We start from the raw sequence: 22,443 nt of genomic DNA on the forward strand, positions 1-22,443 counted from the left end.
AGAATACATGGTGAAAACAATGTTTATAACACCTTGGGGTACTTACTGTTACACGGTAATGCCATTCGGGTTGAAAAACACGGGTGCCACTTACCAACGAGCAGCAACTGCCCTACTCCATGACATGATGCATAAAGAGGTTGAAGTCTATGTGGATGATATTATTGTGAAATTAAAAGATCGCCCAGGACATCAATTAGCCTTGAGAAAAATCTTCGAAAGGCTAAGGAAATACAACATGAGATAGAATCCATCAAATTACGCTTTTAGAGTCACCTCAGGCATACTCTTGGGATATGTCATAAGCTCTAGAGGAATAGAGATTGACCAACCAAGATCAAAGCAATTATAACCAATGTTGCCGCCCAAAACCGAGAAACAAATTCAAGGTTTTATTGGCCGGTTGCAATACATAAGTAGGTTCATATCTAAGCTAACAACAATATGTGAACCAATATTCAAGACACTCAAAAAGAATGTGCCAGTAATATGGGACGATGAGTGTCAAAAAGCCTTTGAAAAGATCAAAGTCTGTCTCGCAAATCCTCTCGTATTAGCACTAGCGCTTCCAGGGATTCCTCTTAGGTTGTACTTGATAGAAACAAAGAAATAATGGGGGCTATGCTCACACATAAAGTAGAAGGAAAAGAAAACGCCATCTACTACCTAAGCAAGAAAATGCTCGAGTATGAAGTACGCTACACACTACTTGAGATATTGTGCCTCGCGTAAGTGTGGGCCACAACCAAGTTGGACATTATATGCTCGTGCATACAATCTTTGTACTATCTCGAATGGATCCACTCAAGTACTTATTCAAAAAATCTACACTTAATAGGCGCATATCAAGATGGATAGTCAACCTAGCCCAGTTTGATGTAAGATTCATGCCTCAAAAGGCTATTAAAGGATATGTGGTCTCGGTCTTTTTAGCGGATTTTCCAATAGAAGATTCGACGCCAATACATGACAACAAATTTCCAAATGAAGACTTGATGGTCACAGAAGATGATACTTGGACCTTATACTTTGACAGAGCATCAAACCAAAAGGGATGTGGCATAGGAGTATTATTAATATCACCTAAAGAAGAACATGTTCCAATCTCCATAAAGTTAGATTTTGACGTTACCAACAACGCTGCAGAATACGAGGCATGTGTGGTAGGCCTCAAAATAGCTTCGGTATTGGGAGTAAAGAAACTTCGAATATTCTAATATTCTTCTTTGATCATCAACCAAATCTCCAAAAGATGGAAATTAAGGAGTGAAAGTTTAGCCCCTTACCAAACTTATCTGGAAACTCTCACCAACCAATTTAAAAAGTAGATTACACATATCTACCTAGAGAGGAAAACCAATTTGCTGATGCCTCGGCAAGACTATCCTCAATGGTTAGGATACCTATGGAGATCAAGCAAATTCCTTTAACCATAGAGTAAAGTCATAAACCGGCCTACTTTCAAGCCATAGATGATGATGAAATGGTCCAAAACGAAGAAGAAGAAGAAGAAGAAAAGAAGAAGAAGAAGAAGAAGAAGAAGAAGAAGAAGAAGAAGAAGAAGAAGAAGAAGAAGAAGAAGAAGAAGAAGAAGAAGAGAAGAAGAAGAAGAAGAAGAAGAAGAAGAAGAAGAAGAAGAAGAAGAAGAAGAAGAAGAAGAAGAAGAAGAAGAAGAAGAAGAAGAAGAAGAAGAAGAAGAAGAAGAAGAAGAAGAAGAAGAAGAAGAAGAAGAAGAAGAAGAAGAAGAAGAAGAAGAAGAAGAAGAAGAAGAAGAAGAAGAAGAAGAAGAAGAAGAAGAAGAAGAAGAAGAAGAAGAAGAAGAAGAAGAAGAAGAAGAAGAAGAAGAACCATGGCATACATACATATTAAACTATGTCACCAAAGGAGAATATCCTCCTCATGCTGACATAAGAGCAAAACAAGCATTAAGACTCTTGGCTTCACAATATGTACTCATAGACAACGAGTTACACAAAAGGGTATCTACGGGTCGAGCTCTCTTATGTGTAGGCAAAAAGAAAAACCAAATAGCTATGAGGATAGTTCACGAAGAAGGCGTTTGTGGAACTCATGTTAATGGCAAAATGCTAATTTAAAAGATAATGCGAGAAGGGTATTATTGGACTATCATGAATAGGGACTGTCATCAATACATAAAAAGATGACCTAAATTCCAAATATACGCTAATTTACAACATGTTCCTCCATCTCTACTCTACACCTACACATCACCATGGCCATTTTCAACATGGGGAATTGATATCATCGGAAAAATTACCCCTCCTGGGACAGGAGGTCACAAATACATTCTTATAGAAATCGATTACTTCAGGAAGTGGGTTGAAGCACAGTCATATGCTAGACTCACCACAAAATAAGTAGCACTCTTTATTAAAAGGAACATTATTTGTCGATATGGAGTCCCACATGAGATGATAAGTGACAATGGAACTCACTTTCAAGTAGAATGTGAAGAATTGCAACAAAAGTATGGTATTCAACACCATCATTCTTCTCCTTATAGACCTCAAGCTAATGGAGCAGTTAAGGCGGATAACAAGAATTTAAAGACTATTATCGATAAAATGACAGAAAATTATAAGGATTAGCCTGAAAAACTCCATTTCGCACTTTAGGGTTATCACACGTCAATTCGTACATCAACAGGAAATACGCCATTCTCTTAATTCTATGGAATGGATGTCGTACAACCTGTAGAGCTAGAGATACCTTCTCTACGCATTGCGTTGGAAATTAAATAAACTTAATGAAGTTAAATGGACTAGGGAAAGATATGAAGAGCTAATTCTACTCGATGAAAAGTAACTAGAAGCTCTACATCATACTCAATGCTATCAAACACGTATGGCTAGAAACTTTTATAAGAAGGTCAAGACAAGAAACATCTAAGTAGGAGACTTGGTGTTAAAAGCGCTAAGGAAAAATGTTTTGGATCCAAGAGGAAAAATTAGGCCTAATTGGTCCTGACCATATATCGTCAAAACCATCCTGTCATGAGGTGCAACAAAACTAACTAATATGGATGGTAATGAGTTCTCAAACATGACAATACTTGACTAACTTAAGAAGTCCTACCCATAATTACTTGAGTAGGGCACTCAAGAGAGCTACGTTTGGCCTGATTCCTTAGGAAAGGATACGCAGGCTTTATAGGGTGCGGCCACTTTAATTTTCACAAACCTCGCATCCCAGGATCAACAAAAATTTGTTCAGCATCAACGCAAAGTAAAAAGTCTGTCGCCAAACGACATTTTGTAGCGCCAGGCGACGAAGTGCAGCGCGTGGCGACGATAGTAGTGTTTGGCGACAGACTTAAAATCGCGGCGCCAATTTTCTACGAATATCTGGGGAAATTTCGGTGTATTTTGGAAAATTTTCGACTTCCGTACTCGAGAAATTTTCTAGAAAATAATTTAAGTTTTTTCATTGCTTTAATAAATTAAATGTAAAAATTAATTAAAAAGCTTATATTGCATTAATAAAATAAAGAAAAATTACATTTTAATAAAAGCTTAATAAAATAAAAACTTATCAAATAAATTGGAAGCTAAGGAATGCTTTAATCTTTCTTCTCTTTCTTTGCTCTTTTCCAATTCTTGTCAGCTTCTTCCTCATCATCCATTACTTTAGCTAGTAGGCATCCTTTAGAGGACCTACATTCAATCTTGGAGTAGATAGTTTCTCTTTTAGCTAGGACACCATGTTTCTTTTCCAACCAAACTTTCTTTTCTGAAGAGTCAGCTTTTCTTTTCTCTTTGCCTTTAGTAGTGTCCTTCTTCTTAGGAATCATAGGTGTTCTGAACTCAACTCTTTCACCTAAGCATTCCTTAACAGGAGTTATCTTGTTACCCAGACGATTCTTCACATTGGTTCTACTTTGATCATTCTTCTTGTCCTTTTTAGGCTTATTAAGAAGCTAATTCTTCACATCATTAGGCAAAGAAGGAGGAACCTTTTGAGTAAACACTTCCCATAAAATCCTTGCTCTCCAAGAATTGTCAAACCTCTCTACTTCTTGAGAAATAGGGAATTCATAGGGATGACGAAGATCTCTAGAAGGAATTGTTTTTACCCTGCATGGATGATAAAAATTCATCTTAGTTAAGCTTGGAAGACGGCAGAAGGGTTGCTTGTTGACACCAACCATCTTCTCAATTTTCCGCCATGGGATGACCCATTTGATAGAAAAATTACGAGAGACGAATATTTTTCTCCACTCATGGCGACCCATCTTTATAGAGAAACGCTTCTTTCGCCTTACAAAGCAGTTTGGAGTGTATTTTTCAATATTATCAGGAGGACTAATTAATTCTAGTCTCTCCATTAGCCACATCTACAAAACTTCAATGCAAAAAATTAATATTAGTATACAAAAATATATGTTTTTTATTTCTGTAATTAAAAATATTATATTTCTACTTCTAATAAAATTGGAGAGCCTCGAAAAGGTGCTTTTGGATTTTTCTGCAATTCATCTAGACTAAGCATAGTCTCTCCAACAATTAATTGCATTGGATTCCTTCTAGATTCAAATTGTTCCAAGACAGATGTTATAATTGCTTGACCTTCATTATTTCTACCACTAGTGAGAAGATATTGGGTAAGCATGCAAAAGAGAAAAGCTCTTCTTCTATAAACATGAAAAGACTTAGAATATAGTCTATCAAAGTAGTGGCGTGCAAATTCTTTTAGATTAATTACGCTACCAACAATATTTGTTATATCTCTGTCTTTTATATTAAAGAAGCGCTAATCTTTATAAATAATACTCACTCACTCTAGGAATTACCGCAAGATCTAATGAAGGAAAACCTAGAATGACTCCAAATTCTTCCAGTAAAGGACTAATTTCATGATAGCCTAGTCTAAAGCAATGTGTGTCTGGATCCCAATATTTTAAGTTGGTATGAATAAAATCTATGTCAATATCTACCCCCTTAATACCATAAATACCTACCATGTTGAAAAAGTCAAGTTATTTTCTTTCCATAGTGGTTAAAGACCGACACCACTCACTAGTAAAATCGCTTAAACTCTTAGTAACTGAAGACATGATTATTTGTTGAGAAACTAAGGTTATAATTCACCAAATGCCCTTGACCTTTTGCAAAATTCACCAAATACCCTCATATTTTGCAAAATTCATCAAATACCACCGACGTTTGTTATTATTCACACCATGACCTCAAAATACCCCTAACTTTAAAGGTCCGTTAGCAATACATTTTAATTCACAAAATTCCCTAAATTTGTTAAATAAATACCCAAAAACCTCTATTCTTTGAGGTACAACGACTAGTTTAAAATTTAGGAAACTAGATGTTAATTTTGATTCTCACCCTTTTTTTGCATAAATACTCAACGCATATATAGTAGTCCCCCTATTTGCATAACCACAATTTCAACATCTTGAGTTATATGTTCAAATCATCTTCCTCAATGTATGAGTACTCTTAGAAGCTCTAAGTCCGTTAGCTCGCAGACAACTCCTTTTTTCCTCTGTTTTCCTGGTCTCCAACACTTCTTTATATGAACAGGAGTTGTTTGCAAATCTGACGCACTCATACAATGAGGAAAAGGATTTAGACATATAACTCATGGTGTTAAAATTTGTGGTTATGCAGATAAGAGGGCTGTTATCTGTTGAGTATTTACATAAAAAAGGGTGAAAACTAAACTAACGATTAGTTTTCTAAATTTCAAACTAGTCATTCACTATTTGGTGAATTTTATTTAACAAAGTTAGGGCATTTGGTGAATTATTTAACAAAGTTAGGGCATTTGATGAATTAAGTTTTATTGCTAACGGAACTTTAACGTCAAGGGAATTTTAAGGTCACAGTATGAATAATAACAAACGTTAGTTATATTTGGTGAATTTTGAAAAGCTTGAGGGTATTTGGCGAATTTTTCAAAAGGTTAAGGGCATTTGGTGAAAAAACCGTATAATTAATGTTAATCTGTTCGAAATATACAGAAATTGGCAGATTATGGGGCTATTTATGCACAAAACTGGTGCAGTTCAAATCCTAAAAGGATTCGAAAGAAAAATTTGTAGTGCCTGGCGACAAAGCCTGGCGACAGGAGCAATGCTAAGCGACGGTACGCAGCGCCTAGTGACAAAGAGGCGGTGCAACGCCAGCTCAACGTGCTATTTAAAACCGCGTTTTTTCTGACTATGATTCGAATTTGTACAATGACTTTACAATTATGCTCCTTGTTCAGTCACCCTATACACAAAATTCAATATATTTTTCCTTTTTTCTTTGATTTAATCAAGTTTAATTAAATTTAGGCTTATTTTAGTCCAAACTAAACTATTTTTCATTTTTTTCTTTTTGGCGGAGAAAGTTGGGTACCCTCCATCGATAATGAAAATGACTGAAATTTTTTGCGCAAAATTAATCACAAATTTTTGCACACACGCATTGTAGACACCCATTTGTGTCTCCCTAAAACCAAAACAAGTTATGAGTACCTTTCACGTCGAATCATGATCAAACAAAGTGAAAGTGTGGAAAGTCTAGTGTTGTGAATAGTTTTTAATTTTTTTCTTTCTCTCTGTTTTTGAAAACCTATTTGAAGAAAACAGCCAATCCTGTTTGGTTTGGTCCATGGGAAGGGTCCAATAATAGATTAGTTTCATGGGGCTTAAAAAGAGCTTTCCAACGATATATTATAAGCCCAATTCCGATCAATAATGAGGAAGTTTTGGCCAAATTACTAAACTGGGCCCGGTTTGAATTTTATGTGCGGCCCAATAATCTAGAGGAGGGCATAATATTGATTTATCATTCCTAGTGCAATTAGAATTTAATTTTAGTCTTTTATGTTCTTGTAGAAGGTTCTTTTCATTCCTAATTCAATTAGCATTGATAAATTGACTTTAGTTGACTTTTTGGAGTTTTAATCAAAATAAAAGAAGTGTTTTTAAGGGAAATACGATTTTGCCCTTCTGTACGGCTAAATTTTATCAAAATTAAGAAAACGCGTGAAATTAATTTCTAAAGCCTAGCGATAATGCTTGGCGCCTGGCGCTAGCCTTAGCGCCTAGCGCTAATGTCCAGCGTCTAGCGCTAATCTGTTTTATTCTCTTCGAAACTCTGATTTTTTTTTCTATCCTTAAGGCTGATTTTCTCTATAAATAGCCTCCTAAAATCTCCGTTTTCGATCATCAATTCTCTAGTTTTATTATCAATTGTCTAGTTTTCTAATTCTCTTATCTCTCTAAACTAAATCTTATTCTCTTTTCTAAACTAGCTTTTCTCAAACAAAATTCCGCATTCACAAGATCTAGAAACACCTAGCCAAGTTCGAAGTTGCCTTCTTCCTAGACGTGAAAGGTTTTAATTTATGAGGGTTTGGTCCCAAATCTAGTCTAAACTTTATTAATCTCTATTTCAATTATTTAATTTAATTGTTTGTTTTATTATTTTCCTTGAAGTTACTAACGTGTGTATTTTGTTATTAGAAAGAGGTACGAGGCATCCAAGTAAGTGCTTTAATTGATTAATTGATATTATGATATAGAAATCATGTCTAGGTTATTATTATGATTCCTAGTGTCATGTTTGGGCGTTTTGATCTTCCTAGTATCATCTCTAGGGTAAAGAATAAGTTTCTTAAATTAATTATGATTCTTGTGATGCTTCTTATTTTGTTTCCTAATATCATGTTAGTATCATGTTAGGGTTAAAGCTGTGATTTTTTATCTTTAGTGACATGCTAGGGTTTTATTATTAATCTTGTTAGTATCATGCTTAGGATCTTGCTATTATTATGCTGTAACATGATTACTTTAATGATGATTATTATTGTTATGATTTTTATTATTATGTTGCTTGATAGTTTATTGTTATTGCTTGATCACGCCTTTTATGCATATTTAAAGGGAATTTATATTTGTAATCATGCTTAATAAGATAATTAATAATCTTTTTTAGGGTTAATTTGATTATAATTCAAGTGATCGCCAATAATAGATTTATTTGTGCATTAATATTCAACCAACATAGATAAACATGTTTAGGGTAATCCTATTGACTGCATGTTAGTCAGAATGCGCACATGAATACGATTAGAATAAAGTAGAGGCCTATTATTAGGGCAAGTTCAATCTCTTTTAGGTTGGATTTGTACCTTCTTCCCCGAACTACCAGTCATGGTTCCAGACCTATTGGAGTTAACAATCTCCTGGATCGTTAAGGGGTGTAACCTTCACCCTGTGAACGGTTTACAAGTTCCTAAAACTTATTGGAGACTCTTTTGCTCTAGTTTTATGACGCCACCGTACTTTAGTGTATGATCATAGTGGGGTTCAAGTTTGGGGTAATGCTTGAAATATTCCCCACACGCATATGCACATAAAATGAAAAATAAAAGGCAAAGATAATATAGACATAATATATGATAGTTTGTATATTCAATATGTCTAAAATATAAGTCATTTAATACAACCGGCAAAGTCATATAAAGTCAAAAAAAATAAAAATTACAGGTACAACTATGGTGCCAGAGGGAGCAGATGAGGAGGCACGTTCATCATATCAAAGAACATTACAGACCGTGGAGTATGCTCCTCACCAGCTCCAGACCGTCTAGTAGGCGGGGACCTAAAATTAGGGCCAGTCCACCCATGCTCACCCTTTTACTGGATCGACAAAGGCTGAGGCTGTTGTGGCTGCTGCGACGACGAGCCAACCTCGTACGTCCGACCACCCATCGAAGGAGCCGATGTCGCGCCTCCTTGGCCCATCGGCCAAATCTGTGCGCCCTCGGACGAAGAACCCGAACCCTCCAATGTCTCGGTACGAGGGGCATCAGATTGGCCACCCCGACCACTAGAAGCAGTGCGGCGACGCCTCGAGCAAGACCTGGACGACTCTCTCCTAGCTTCGGATCTCATCCAAGTACGTTGTGAAGGAATAGGTTGTCCCTATAAAATTAAACCAAGTCAGGTGAAACGAAAATATGAAGATAAATGATGCCAAATAAAGAAAAAGAGATACCTCCTCAACAACGTCGTCACAACGACAGGTTGCTCGGTTCCTCATCTTCCCCAGCTGACTGCGAAACGCATCTAAACACCTCGCCATCGCTATCACCACCTCGCGAGAGAACTGTCAAAAAGCAAGGTCAGTAACCGTATAAGACAAGTACAAATAAGCAGTAAATAGGTAACTCACCGGAGTCTGATGATGAGGAATAAACCGCTCGACAAAGCGCTGATCCTCAGGAGCCGGAGGAATCATCTCCTCAACTGAGCCATACATCCCCTGGTAGCTAATAGACATCCGAGGAGGAACGAACTCTTCAGGCATAGCCTGGCATAAAGCAAATCCAAGTGATTAAAATCCGCTTGGGGGCTATCTAGCAAAAACAAAAGGATAAAAAGCATACAACCGCCTCCTCTGACACAGTAGGGGCCGGAGCTAACAGTGACAAAAGATATTCCTCGTAACTCTGCCCTGGACGGGCATGAAATCACCAAGGAGTACTAGCGGGCGACCTCTCCGAAAGGTCTATCAGCACCGCATGGTTGAACATATGTCGAGGCGGGTGAGCAGGGACGATAAAGATATTTGAGGAGTGCTGGATAGCCACTCTGTCACCGAGGTACACCACATCCTCGTACATCCCCTGGAAGTAGCGACGCTCGGTAGTGTACTTCACAGGCAGTGCAGGAACAGCCAGATCGACCGATGGCCGATACACCACGACAGAATACTACAAAACATGTATGTGAGATATAAGACTATTAAAAGGCAATATAAGAGACCAAGTGTCCAAAAGAACATATCGAGAGGATCAAATCTTGGACACGAGCAGTAGCGGCCTAATTACTAATGCGACCTCCCCAATAACCGCCAATAGGGAGTTGACAAGAGGAAAATGTAGGTCGTTATCTACCTCTCCCTAGAGCCAAACCTAAAATGTAAATACTCGACCAACCTAATTCAAGTATGTGGTAAGTCAAGGGTCAAACCCAAAGGAATGAGTAGGAACTATGCTATAGTCTATTGTTAAACTAATTAAAAGAATATAAAAGGTTGTGGTTGGTACAAAGATATCAAGAAGAGAGACAAATCGAGGAATTCAATCAATATGCTAAACACTAGGGATATAGGTTCCACATGCAAGCTCAACGATTATGCTAATTGATAGATCAATCAATTGATTCAAACATCACAAGGGACAATTAATAGTTGCAATCAAAGGAATCCAAAAGCTATCTCCTATAAGCCAAGCAAGGGTTTACTATGAATGGCTAACAAGGAGAATCATAATCAAATTCAATCAATTAAAGCAATTATCAAATCAAGGGTTCATGTCATTGAAATTTGCAATGCAATCTAGATTTATCTTATAGGTTGATCAATCCTAGTCTAATTAATCACATGCACAACTATGTTAACCAATTTAATTGCAACAATTCTATCAATCAATGAACATCAACTAGCAAAAATCATCAATCAAGCTTGCTTCCCTTTCTCCCTAGGAACTAATCTACTCACTAATCATGGTGAAACTGAAAGATAAAACAAATTCAATCACAAACATATTCATTTCAAGATAAATCAAAAGGAAAATCAATCAATCAACAAATTCTCAAACCTAAATCAAAATCCAAATGAAATATTCAAGGAAATTGCAATAAAAGTAAATTTAAAGGAAATAAATCTCACAAACTTTCGCTGATATGAAGAAGAAATCCAAACTTGATTGAAGCAATGTTGTAATACAAATCAAATCCAAGAATTTCTATCTCTACTTTCTCTCTAACTTCTCCCTAGTTTCTCTCTCTAAAAACTAAGCAAATGAAATATTATCAAAAAGTTTTTTTTCAAAAGGAATTACAAGAGGATTTATAGACAAAGAAGAAAATTTGATCGGCCGCGCCCTCTGCAAGGAAATCCCGCGAGTGCGGAGAAATGGGTACGGAACCCATAACTAACTCCGCTGGCAATCTAAGCTACACCCGCTCCCGCGGGTACTGTAGCCCGTGCGCGCGGAGAAGACTCCCGCGCCTGCGCCTAAGGGCGCGGCAAATGCTCTGCTCCCAAGTGAAATCAGGGGCTCGCGGTCTCTCCAACAGGAGAGGTATCTCCAAAACCTCTGCGCCCGCGGCTAGACCGTGGCCAAGGCGCAGAGAGTTCCTGCCAAAAATCTTCAATTTGTTGCACTTTATCCACGTCCGTGACCTTCACGACCCGCACCAGAGGCAGTTGGAAAATGTTGTGCGCCATCTCCGTGCCCTCTCCAAGTGATGAGTGGCATTTATGCCACTCTTTTATCCTCTTTCTCTAAGGATTCTCCCCTCATTTGCACTTGTTTGGCCCTTTTTCTAAGCATTTTTACTTAGTTTTGCTTCCTCTTTTCTTTCTCCTTTATCTCCCCTTTTCTTAGTCTTCTTGCTTTGTTTTTATTGTGATTTTCACGCTTATGCTTTGTAGGAACCATCGGGATTTTCAAGAGGAGGAAGCTAAGCTCAAGGGAAGCTGGAGGAAGTATGATTCAGCAGAGGTTCGGCCGAACCTCCTGAAGGTGTGGCCTAACCAAGGTGTGATCAAACCTGCTCAGTGGTTCGGCCGAACGTCGAGGCAGGGACAAGATGCAATTTGGCAATTTCGCAGGAGTGGTCGAACCACAGAAGTTCGACCAGACCAGGATTAGGGAGGTTCGACCGAACCTACCTAGAGTTCGGCCGAACCTACCCTGTGGTCCGGCCGAACCTTCCCACTGTTTGTTCCAGCTGCTTTGTACGATTTATTTTAGGCGGTTACTTAGAACGTTTTTATGTAATGGTTTTGGATTATCTCATTATCCTAGACAATTAAACCTAATCTTAGAGAGAAGTAGTGTAGTATTGCACAAGTTATCTCATTGTATGCAACTTTGGCTCAAGCTTTCCCTTCAATCAATAAATCAAGCAACTTTGCAAGTTTTCATTTTTCATTTATTGCGTCTTTAGTAATCTCTAGTCATTTCTCTTAGTTTTGTTTATTTACCTCCTAGTTGCTTATTTTATGTATTTTTGTGGATTAATCTTTCTTTGTTATTTTCATTGCTTTTGATCATGTTTAATTTCATGCTTCTTGTGTTTACTCTTAGTTTTGATATTATGTTTAATCTCCCTTCTCTAGGCTAAACTCTTAGCTAGGGGAAGGGGGTGGAAGATCTGTATTGAATGATGGATGAATGATGATAGTTGGATTGATTACATGCCTTAAATTGATGAAAGACATGATTTTTAATGGCTTGAGATTATTGTTGCACTTTATTTGATTGCCTCCTAGTTTAAATGCATGAAAATGATTTGAACTAGATTAAGATCACCTCTATTTGATGATTGCATAAGAATGAGTTGTTAAAATGGAGTTTCCTGTATTATGCTTCTTTATTCTCTTGATTTACTTGTGTCTAATAGGATGCATGAGAATGATCCTAATTAGCATGGACTTCTTTTATTTATTTCCCTAGACTATTGCATGAGAATGAATTGTTTAGGTATAATCTTGTGTTCTTTGGTATGTTCATCATGATAACTATCATTGTTCCCCTCTTTCTAATGCATGTTTGAAACCCCCGAATCCCTAGCGTCTTTTTCTATTGATTTTAATCATCATTTTCTTGCTTACTTGTAGTTTTAGCGTTCTACTCAACAAAACCAACAAAACAATCCCCTTTTCACTCTTGCATTAGTGATATTTGATGTTGAATTAGCATGATTCCCTAGTGGTTTGACCCTTTACTTGCCACTAACTAGCTTAGTGTAGGTTTAGGCTTTATAAATGATTAATTAGGTTAGGGTGGTAGCTTAACGACGTATCTAATCCCGATCACCAAGCCCTCTCCAAGGAGCTTGCTTCTTCTTTGCTTAGCCCTTTTTGCTCTTCTTGATCCCTTTGCAAAGAAAACTCCTTAAGCACCTATAAAAGTTAACAAAGAGAGAAAATAGAAGAGAAAAAGAGCCATATAAAAGGGAAACGCGAAGAAAACCACATAAAGGAAAGTAAAACACGAAGAAAGAAAGAAATGTAAAAACTAAAGGAGAAAAGACCAAAATAATAAAAAGAAGGTTATGAAAATATGGTGAAAACATCCTAAAATACTACCCTATGAGTGTCATAAATGACACTCATCAAACTCCCCCAACCTTGAATTTTGCTCGTCCCGAGCAAAACAAAAGCTAAAAATGAATAAGGAGGGCTTATTTAGAAAAGAAAAAGAGAGAAAAAAAATATACACTAAGACTCATTTTCGTAGGAATCACGGTTGTTTTTAGCTACAATAGGCCCTTTAAACCCAAAAGTTGCCTATGTGGATGAGTGAGGTTTCGTAAAGGTTTCTTAAGAGCTTAACCCATAACTCTTTTTATTAAAATGGAGGCAAAATCATTTAAAAGAGTCAAAAATTCAAACAAATAGCTCTTGATAAGGACCTTCACAAACGGACAAATGCAAGTGAATGAACACTTTTCTATATGAAATGGATATGCATGCTTCAAGATATCCACGATTGATTGAAACATAAGGTATGCTAAGCGTAGAGAACTAATGAGGCGCAATCCACTTTCATCCCAACCAATCTAACCGCGTTCTTCCAATGGCTTCAAATCTTCCCTTAGTAAGTGTCTCTATGGTTCCTCGAAGGAACCGGAAAAGAATAAAATTTGAGGGTTCTCGACATCTTGACCTTGCATCCCTTTTCCTTAGGGTTTAACTCATAACTTCCTACCTCGGTACATGACTCAACCACTAGGTCGAAAGGACTTTCCCAAAGGTTGTAACGTAAGGGCAAAAGGTTAGGGGTAGGCCTAAAATTTAGAATTTGGTGGTATCTCTAATAGTGAAGCAAAGAACGGGCCCTTTCTTAGAATCACAATCAAGTAGCTTAGTCACGAAACAAAAACAAACTAATACCCCCAAGCTTTTTCAATGCTATTTCCACAAGCATATATACAAAAAGCGTAAACGCTTCCCCCCAAGCTAAAAGGAAGCATTGTCCTCAATGCATGAAAAGGGAAAAGAATCACATCAAAATATTTTAGGATTTTTTTCGTTTTCACCTTATTTTTCTCATATATTCAAGGAAAATATCCTCGCCTCTTATAACATCGGACGGATTTTTCTAATTTGCATTTATTATGTCCTTGCCTCTTTTGACTTTGGACGGCTTTTTCCATCATTCATTTACCATTATTCTCAATTTATACAAAAGACAAGCTTGCTTACAAATAGAACCCATTTCTAACCTTACATACCACAAACTCCAAAAACATGACCATTTGCTTCACAAAAACCAAAAATGGAACAAAAAGAAATAAAAGGCTCAAAGTTTAAAGATGTGGCTTGAAAAGAAGGGGAAAGGCTCAAATGGTTAGCAAGAAGGCCAATGAACTAAAAAAAAAAAGAAAATCCTAGAAATGAAAATTTTCCACCCCAAAAAGTTGCCTTTGTCCTTCCTAGTTGGTTCGGTCTCGTGTTTGAGAATTATGAGTCAAGATTCAAGATTGGGTAAGCAAAGGTCAAGGATCCACGCCGCACAACCAAAATATGATGGAGGCTTGAAAAAGAAAAATCCTCACACGATTGTAGCAAAAACTTACTAAAGTTTTCAAATCCACCAAAGGAAGCAACTCTGTCTTACTACAAACCAAAAGAATCCGGCTTCAAGGCCCCAAAAGGTCTAAACCACTACCTTAGCATACCCTATCCTAGAGTCAACCGTGAATTCTCTCAAAGCATGCACACCAATAAAACATAGTAAAGCATACATTCAAAGGCAAATTTCCGCATTGTAAAATGTCCAAAGATAAGAGCTAAAAAAGCAAAAAGAAAAGTATAGCCTCAAAAATGCAAAAAAAATTATTTGAAAGAAAGAAAAGGACTAAAAATAAAAATAAAGATAGAAAAGCACAAGAATGAAAGCAATCACAAGTAATACCCAATCGTCAAACAAGCGGTCATTCAGCAACAACGCCAATGACCTCAAACACGCTAGGTGTTACAAGGCAAACATCCTCGAACGGTCAACTCATTCTAAAACTAATCCTAATCTAAGCAACCAATAAAAGTAAAAGAAGAGAAATAGAAAGATCTCACCGGGCGCCAAAGCTATGGTACATAAAACAAGTGGAAGAGCACCTTTACGAATCGTCGAAATCCAAAGCAAAAGAAATAGAGCAAGGTCAGAAATAAAGAACTATATACAAAGAAAATTTTTAGTAACTTCCAAACAAAAGCAAACAAAAGAAAACTTACTGGAAAACTATGTACAAAAATCTAGAAAAACTATCATCACCATCATTGTTGAAAATCCCTAAACAACATCATCTAAAATCAAGACAACATAACAAACAACATACCAAACTAGACTACCAAAAGCGTAGCAAGAAAACCCATCAAAACCTTTTCAAACATATCCCCATAAGTCTAAGGTGCCTCCCCCTAAACCTACCCTAAAACACCCTTTTCGAGTCCACTCCCACCACAAAATAAAGGCATCGACCACGATTCACACAAGTAAGAAAGACTTAAGGGGAGGTATCAAAAAGGGGAAAGAAACAACCCAAGGGGGACTAATGCCACTAGGGCTGGCACCACCATCACCCGCATCCCCATCATAAGAGAAGCCCGATTGGGGACCATAGGGATCCCAACCACCGGTATAACCGGGTGGCCTTCCATAATGACCTTTGAAAAGGTCAAGTTGGGATGGGGTCAACTGGTCATATGGCTTGGGTTGAACGCAAAGCGTGGGGTGAGTGGGGTGAACATAGAGGTAGTTGGGATCACCTCTATAGTAACTTCTTCCCAAAACCCGGTAGTCATCAAGGTATTCGCGCCTAGGCTCATCGGGGTTTGAGACCCCTTGCCAATAAAGGTACGTAGGGAGGTTTTCACCAACCCAAGATGGCACGGGTCCTAGTTGGGCTAGCACATACGGGTAGTTAACCGGAGGAGTGACCTCCCCCCTACGTACACTAGCATCATACAAGGAGCTAGTTTGAAAAGTTATGTTTTGGTTTCCGACATACATACCTTGCATGCTTAATTGCATGCGCTCCATTTGATCTCGCATGGCCGTCATCTCCCGAAGATAGGGATTTTGTTGGTAGTCATGTTGTTGTCGTTGTTGTCTTCTTCCTCGTCGTTGTTGATTGAAATGTTGTTGTTGTTCTTGTTGTTGTTGTTGTTGTTGTTGTTGTTCTTCCTCTTCACCACCATTATCACCATCATCATCCTCCTCATTCACATCCTCATCCTCCTCCATATCAACTACCACATGCCCCATACCCTTGTGGGGAATCAAAACACTCCTAGCCTCCCTACTAATAGAATTTGCGGCCGGGTTTTGAAGCAAGCAATAGTGCTCATTTTTCACCAACCAAGAATATACATCGGCGTTCCCCGTACTAGAGATGAAGCGTAAAGTGTTGAGTTGCTTCAAATTTAGTAACACATCTTCAGTCCCTCCAACCGGAGTGCAAGACCTCAAGAACCCGTCTTGTTTGAAATGAGTAACCAACCTCGTAACCATTCCTCCACAATGAATCTCTCCGGTTTTGACCCCACTAATTATCGCCCTACAAAACTCTATAAAAATGTACCCAAAATTCACCATAGGCCCAAAATCCGATTTGGTAGCCATCCAAAGAACCATAATATCTTCCCTTGAAAGTTTCCCAAGGTCTTGCTTGTTAAAAACGGCATAACCGAGAACCCTATAAAGAATTCTAAGGCTCGGATGAATAATTTCACTAGCAAGCGAACTCTTGGAGTAAAATGTTTTCTTATTATCAATGGTTCTCCACCAAGCAACCTCATTATAAGAAGACGGGTTGGAAAAGATTGGATTAAAAATATCGACATAAGGATTGAAACCAAGGGCTTCATTAAATTCGTGGAGGGTTAATGTATGTTTGACATTGAACAATTGGAAAGAGATGAGAAAATATGTATCCCCCACCCTATTGTATTCAAATGTAGAGAAAAACTCAATGGTGGGTTCTAAATATGTTCTAGGATAAGTTTTAAAAAACACATTCAAATGGAGGTTGTGGATAAGGATGTCAAGATCGGAATCAATTCCTAACTTGACCATGTCGGCATGATGATAATTTCGGGTTGGCCTAAACTTTCGGGATTTCATTTTGTTGTATATTGGAGCTTGTTTAGACTGGTTGTAAAATTTGAGAGGTGGTATAGGTGGAGGTGGGGTATTACCTTGAGGAGTGGGGTTGGGAGGTGGTTGGCTTTAGGAAGATTGGCCATGGGAGTATTAGCCTTTTGAAAATTGACCGGGAGATTGGTGAGAACGCTTCTTGCTACTCTTGCTTTTTCTTAACAAATCCATAATCACCAAATCAAATGACACCAATAACTCAAAGGAATTAACACCAAAAACTACTCGACACCAATTCTACCACCAACACTTCACACAACATCACAACACCACCCAAAACTACAAAGTACCTATTTCAAACAAGAAAACAACCAAAATACAAACAACAATGAACAAAATTAACAACCAATATAAAAAATAAGCCCAAATCACTCAAAACAATTTCAAAATCACCATACAATTAACCTTAATCATCATATTCATACTTAACCAAGGTTAATCAAAATCAATGCACAAAATCAATAAAATTAACAAAAATAGAGCAAGGATTAGGATTATACCAAAGTTGTAGACACAAATAAAGCATAAAAACACCAAAAATGGCACAAATAAAGCTGGAAGGTGCTTCAGGAAACCGAATTTTCTTGAAAAACAACGAGACAGATGATCCAAACTTGATTAAAATGGAGAAAAGTAGAAGATTTTGATGAAAATTTGAATGAAATTAAGGAAATTGATGTGACATTTATGGGTTGGGGGTTAGGGTTTGATAGGAGGATGAGAGAGAAAGATGATAAAAGTTGAGTGTTAAGAAAAATAAGAGTGGAGAGAGAAGGAGAGAGGCACGGTTTAAACAAAAGCCCAAAACTCCGCGCCCTCTATCGATATCTCAGTGCCCGCGGGGCAACTGCGGCTACAAACTGCAACTTTGTATTATATTTACCTGAATATAGGCCCGCGACCTCTCCAGAATGTCGCGCCCTCTCCAATTCTGTCGCGCCTGCAGGGAGTCCGAGGCAACAAACTTATTGGATTTGTCACTTATTACCTTTTTGCTAACCTGCGCCCTCTCTTGAATGTTGCGGCCTCTCCTTTTCACCCGCGCTCGAGGGGAGCCTGCGGCGCAACCGCGACAAGTTCCTGCTCAGAATTTGCTCTTTTTACCACTTTTAAGCACAAAATCCCCGCGGCCTCTCCATGACCATGGGGTGCCCTCTCCCCCGCTTCACAAACTCTTCTTGTACTCTCCTCATCAATCACCCTAAATCCACAATTGATGATGGAATGCAACCTACAAAACAAATCAAAAACAAGAAAAATAGTAAAAACTAAGACTAACAAATAAAATAAAAGAGAGAAAGGAAAAGAGAAAAGAACTTGAGAATCCAGGTTGCCTCCCGTAAGCGCTTTTGTTTAACGCCATTAGCTCGACGATTACCACCAAGAAGGTTTTTATCAGAGAAGCAATGTGTGAACAAGGCCAACAAAAGCACCATCAGAATACTTCTTGGGACGATGTCCATTGACCTTAAATGGAGAAGAAGAATCCATCATTGAGACCTCTACAACACCATTTGAAAACACACTCTTGACTAAATAGGGACCGCTCCATCTTGACATGAGCTTTCCGGGAAACAACTCATTTTTGAATTATAGAGAAAAACTTTGTGACCTACAAAAACTTTTTCTTCTAAATGATCTTTTCATGTGTTTCCTTGGAACGAGCTTGGTACACAATAGCACAATCATAAGAATCAAGGCGAAGCTACTCTAGCTCATGAAGATCCAACCACCTTTTCTCCCCCGCACTTGCCAAGTCAAAATTTATCTTCTTGATTGCCCACAAAGCACGGTGTTCAATTTCAACCGGGATAGGGCATGACTTTCCATAGTCTAGGCGGTATGGAGTGATACCTATGGGGTCTTGAAAGCTGTCCTATAGGCCTAAAGAGACACATCCAACTTTTCCGACCAATCCTTTCGATTTTCGCAACCGTCTTTTCAAGGATGAACTTGATTTGACGATTAAAGACTTCCACTTGACTGCTCGATAGGGGATGATATGGGAGGCCAAATATTTGATGGACTCCATGCTTCCTCAACATATTTAGAAAGGAATGGTGAATAAAATGAGAACCATTGTCGCTTATCACCGCCTTTGGTACCCCAAATTTTGCAAAGATTATCTTCTTAAACAACTTCATAACCACCTTGTGGTCGTTAGTTGGGGAGGCAATGGCCTCGACCCACTTAGACACGTAGTCGACCGCCACAAGGATAAATTAATTTACGAAAGATTAGGGAAATGGAACCATAAATCAAACACCTCCAACTAGAGTTTGGGTTGTTGAGGCATTTCATTCCAACTCTTTGACATCATTCACATGTTTTTACAAAGCCCCATGAGTCCCTAATGAGATTTGGCCACCATAGACTGCATTTAAGGACCTTAGTGGCGGTCTTAGAGACACCCATATGGCCCCCGCTTGGATCCGAATGGCACATTTTCAAAACAATAAGTACCTCTTTGTTGCTTCAATAGCATACAAGAAGTCATCAAGCATCCTATCCTATCCTCCATTGGAGAACCATCATCATGAATTTGAGAAACGTCTAGATGAGAAAGATGGTCCGCCACAACATTTTCCGCTCCTCTCTTATCCCTAATCTCAATGTCAAAGGTTTGGAGCTCAAGAACCCACCGGATCAACCTTGGCTTGGACTCTTTCTTAACAAAAAGATACTTCAGAGTCGCATGATCTGTGAATACAATGGTTTTGGACCCCAATAGATAACAACGGAACTTCTCAAAAGCATGAACTATAGCTAAGAATTCCTTCTCCGTTGTAGTGTAATTCCGTCGAGCTTCATTTAGAGTCTTGGACATATAATAGATCACATGAAGTTTCTTGTCCACTCTTTGACCCAAGACACCACCTATTGCCGAATCACTTGCATTACACATCAACTCAAATGGTAAATCCCATATTGGAGCTTGAACAATAGGTGTAAAGATTATATCTTTCTTTAACTTATTGAATGCCTCCAAAAACTTATTATCAAATACAAACTCGGCATATTTTTGGAGAAGATCATTGAGGGGCTTTGCAATGAGCGAGAAATCCTTGATGAATCTTCTATAAAATTAAGCATGCCTTGAAAAAGATATCAATCCTTTTACATTCACTGGAGGTGGAAGCTTTTCAATGACTTCAATTTTAGCTTTATCCACCTCTATCCCCTTGTGAGAAATCTTGTGGCCAAGTATTATGCCTTCCTCCACCATGAAGTGACACTTCTCCCAATTCAAGACCAAGTTCACCTTCTCACACCTTGCAAGACATTTTTCAAGGCATGCCTCAAATTAAACTCCTATGGAGAAGTCATCCATAAAAACCTCCATCTTCTCTTCCAATATATCTCCAAATATACTCGTCGTGCATCTATGAAATGTCGCGGGAGCATTGCAAAGGTCGAACGACATTCTCTTATAGGCAAATGTACTATATGGACAAGTGAAGGTTGTTTTCTCTTGGTCATCTAGGTAGATAAGGATTTGGAAAAATCCCAAATAACCATCAAGAAAATAATAGAACTTGTGTCTTGTTAGTCTCTCAAGCATTTGATCAATAAAAGGAATAGGGAAATGATCTTTCTTTGTAGATGTGTTTAGACGTCTATTGTTTATACACATCCTCCATCCCGTGACCATCCTCGTCGGAATGAGCTCACCTTTCTCATTCTCAACGACGGTCATACCTCCTTTATTTGGGACAACGTGAACGAGAGAGACCCACCTAGAATTAGAAATGGGGAATATGATTCCCGCATCCATAAGTTTGGTGATCTCCTTCTTCACTACCTCTCCCATTTGGGGATGTAGCTTTCGTTGCCTCTCAATAGATGGTAAAGCACCCTTCTCAAGAGTTATGTGATGTGTACATAAAGCGAGACTTATACCTTTGAGGTCATCAATGGTACAACCCAAAGCACCTTGATGCTTCCTCAAAACAACACACAACTTTTGAGCTTAGTGCTCACTCAAAGAAAAGCTAACAATCACGGGAAAAGTGGAGTTGGGTCCCAAGAATTCATACCTAAGTTGTGATGGAAGAGGTTTGAGCTCAACCATTGGTACACCCTTACCTTCCTTTAAAGTGGAAACTTGCAAATCCTCTTGGCTTGAGATATTCATGCACATATGCTCATCCACTTCCTCGAGGCTTCCATTTAGAAAATCCTCATACATTGCCATTTCCTTGATAGGAGCACCTATCTTATCCTTATTCAACAAGACATTCTCAAGAGGATCATTAGAAGTGAGAAAGTGCTTATGCATGGAAGATGCAACATGATCAAGAGAATCAATCAACATGCAATTTTCTAAAGAAGAACATGGATACTTCATGCTTTCATTCAAGTCAAATTCAATAACCTCATCTCCTACCTTAAGTGAAATTTTTGCACTCTTGACATCAATCATGGCACCCGAGGTAGCAAGAAAAGGTATACCAAGAATAATAGGAATGGTAGCATCTTCATCCATTTCAAGAACCACAAAATCCACCTGAATCACAAACTTCCCTACTCTTAATGGAACATCCACCACCTTACCCTATGGAAATTTGATTAATCTATCGGCTAATTTTAAGGTAATGTAAGAAGAAAAAGTTCCCCTAACTCAAGTCTTTGATAAACAGGATATGGCATTAGGCTAACACTAGCTCCTAAGTCACATAAGGCATTATCAATTTGCATCTTGTTAATGGCACAACGGATAATGAAGTTTCTGGGATCTTTCAACTTGGGTGGCCTCTTGTTCATTATAATTGCACTACAATTCTCGGTCAAGTTGACCGTCTCCACAACATCACAGTTCCTCCTACCACTCAAAATGTCTTTGAGAAATTTTGCATAGTTGGGCATTTGGGTGACAACTTCGGTAAATGGTAGAGAAAGGTGAAGTTGCTTAAGCATATCAATAAATTATATTATTCATCCTACTTATGTCTCATAATTTTTGTGGACAAGGAAGCTTGGGTTTCACAATTTATTTCTGTACTCTCACCTCTCTAGGTGTCTTAATTACAACCTCACTCAAAGGTGCACCATCTCTCTCATCCTCTACCAAGACCTCCTTGGAGACCTCCTTATTTCACTCTTCTTAGGCAAATTATCATCAAGAACCTTACCACTCCTTGTAACATTAGAATTCACGGGTCCCTTGGGATCTAAGCCTTGGGAAGGTAATGAAAAATGACTAGCAGGGTCTTTCAAAGCATTGGCAAGTTAAGA

This window comes from Chenopodium quinoa, unplaced genomic scaffold, assembly GCF_001683475.1.
Source record: "Chenopodium quinoa cultivar QQ74 unplaced genomic scaffold, ASM168347v1, whole genome shotgun sequence".
Lineage (NCBI taxonomy): Eukaryota > Viridiplantae > Streptophyta > Magnoliopsida > Caryophyllales > Amaranthaceae > Chenopodium > Chenopodium quinoa.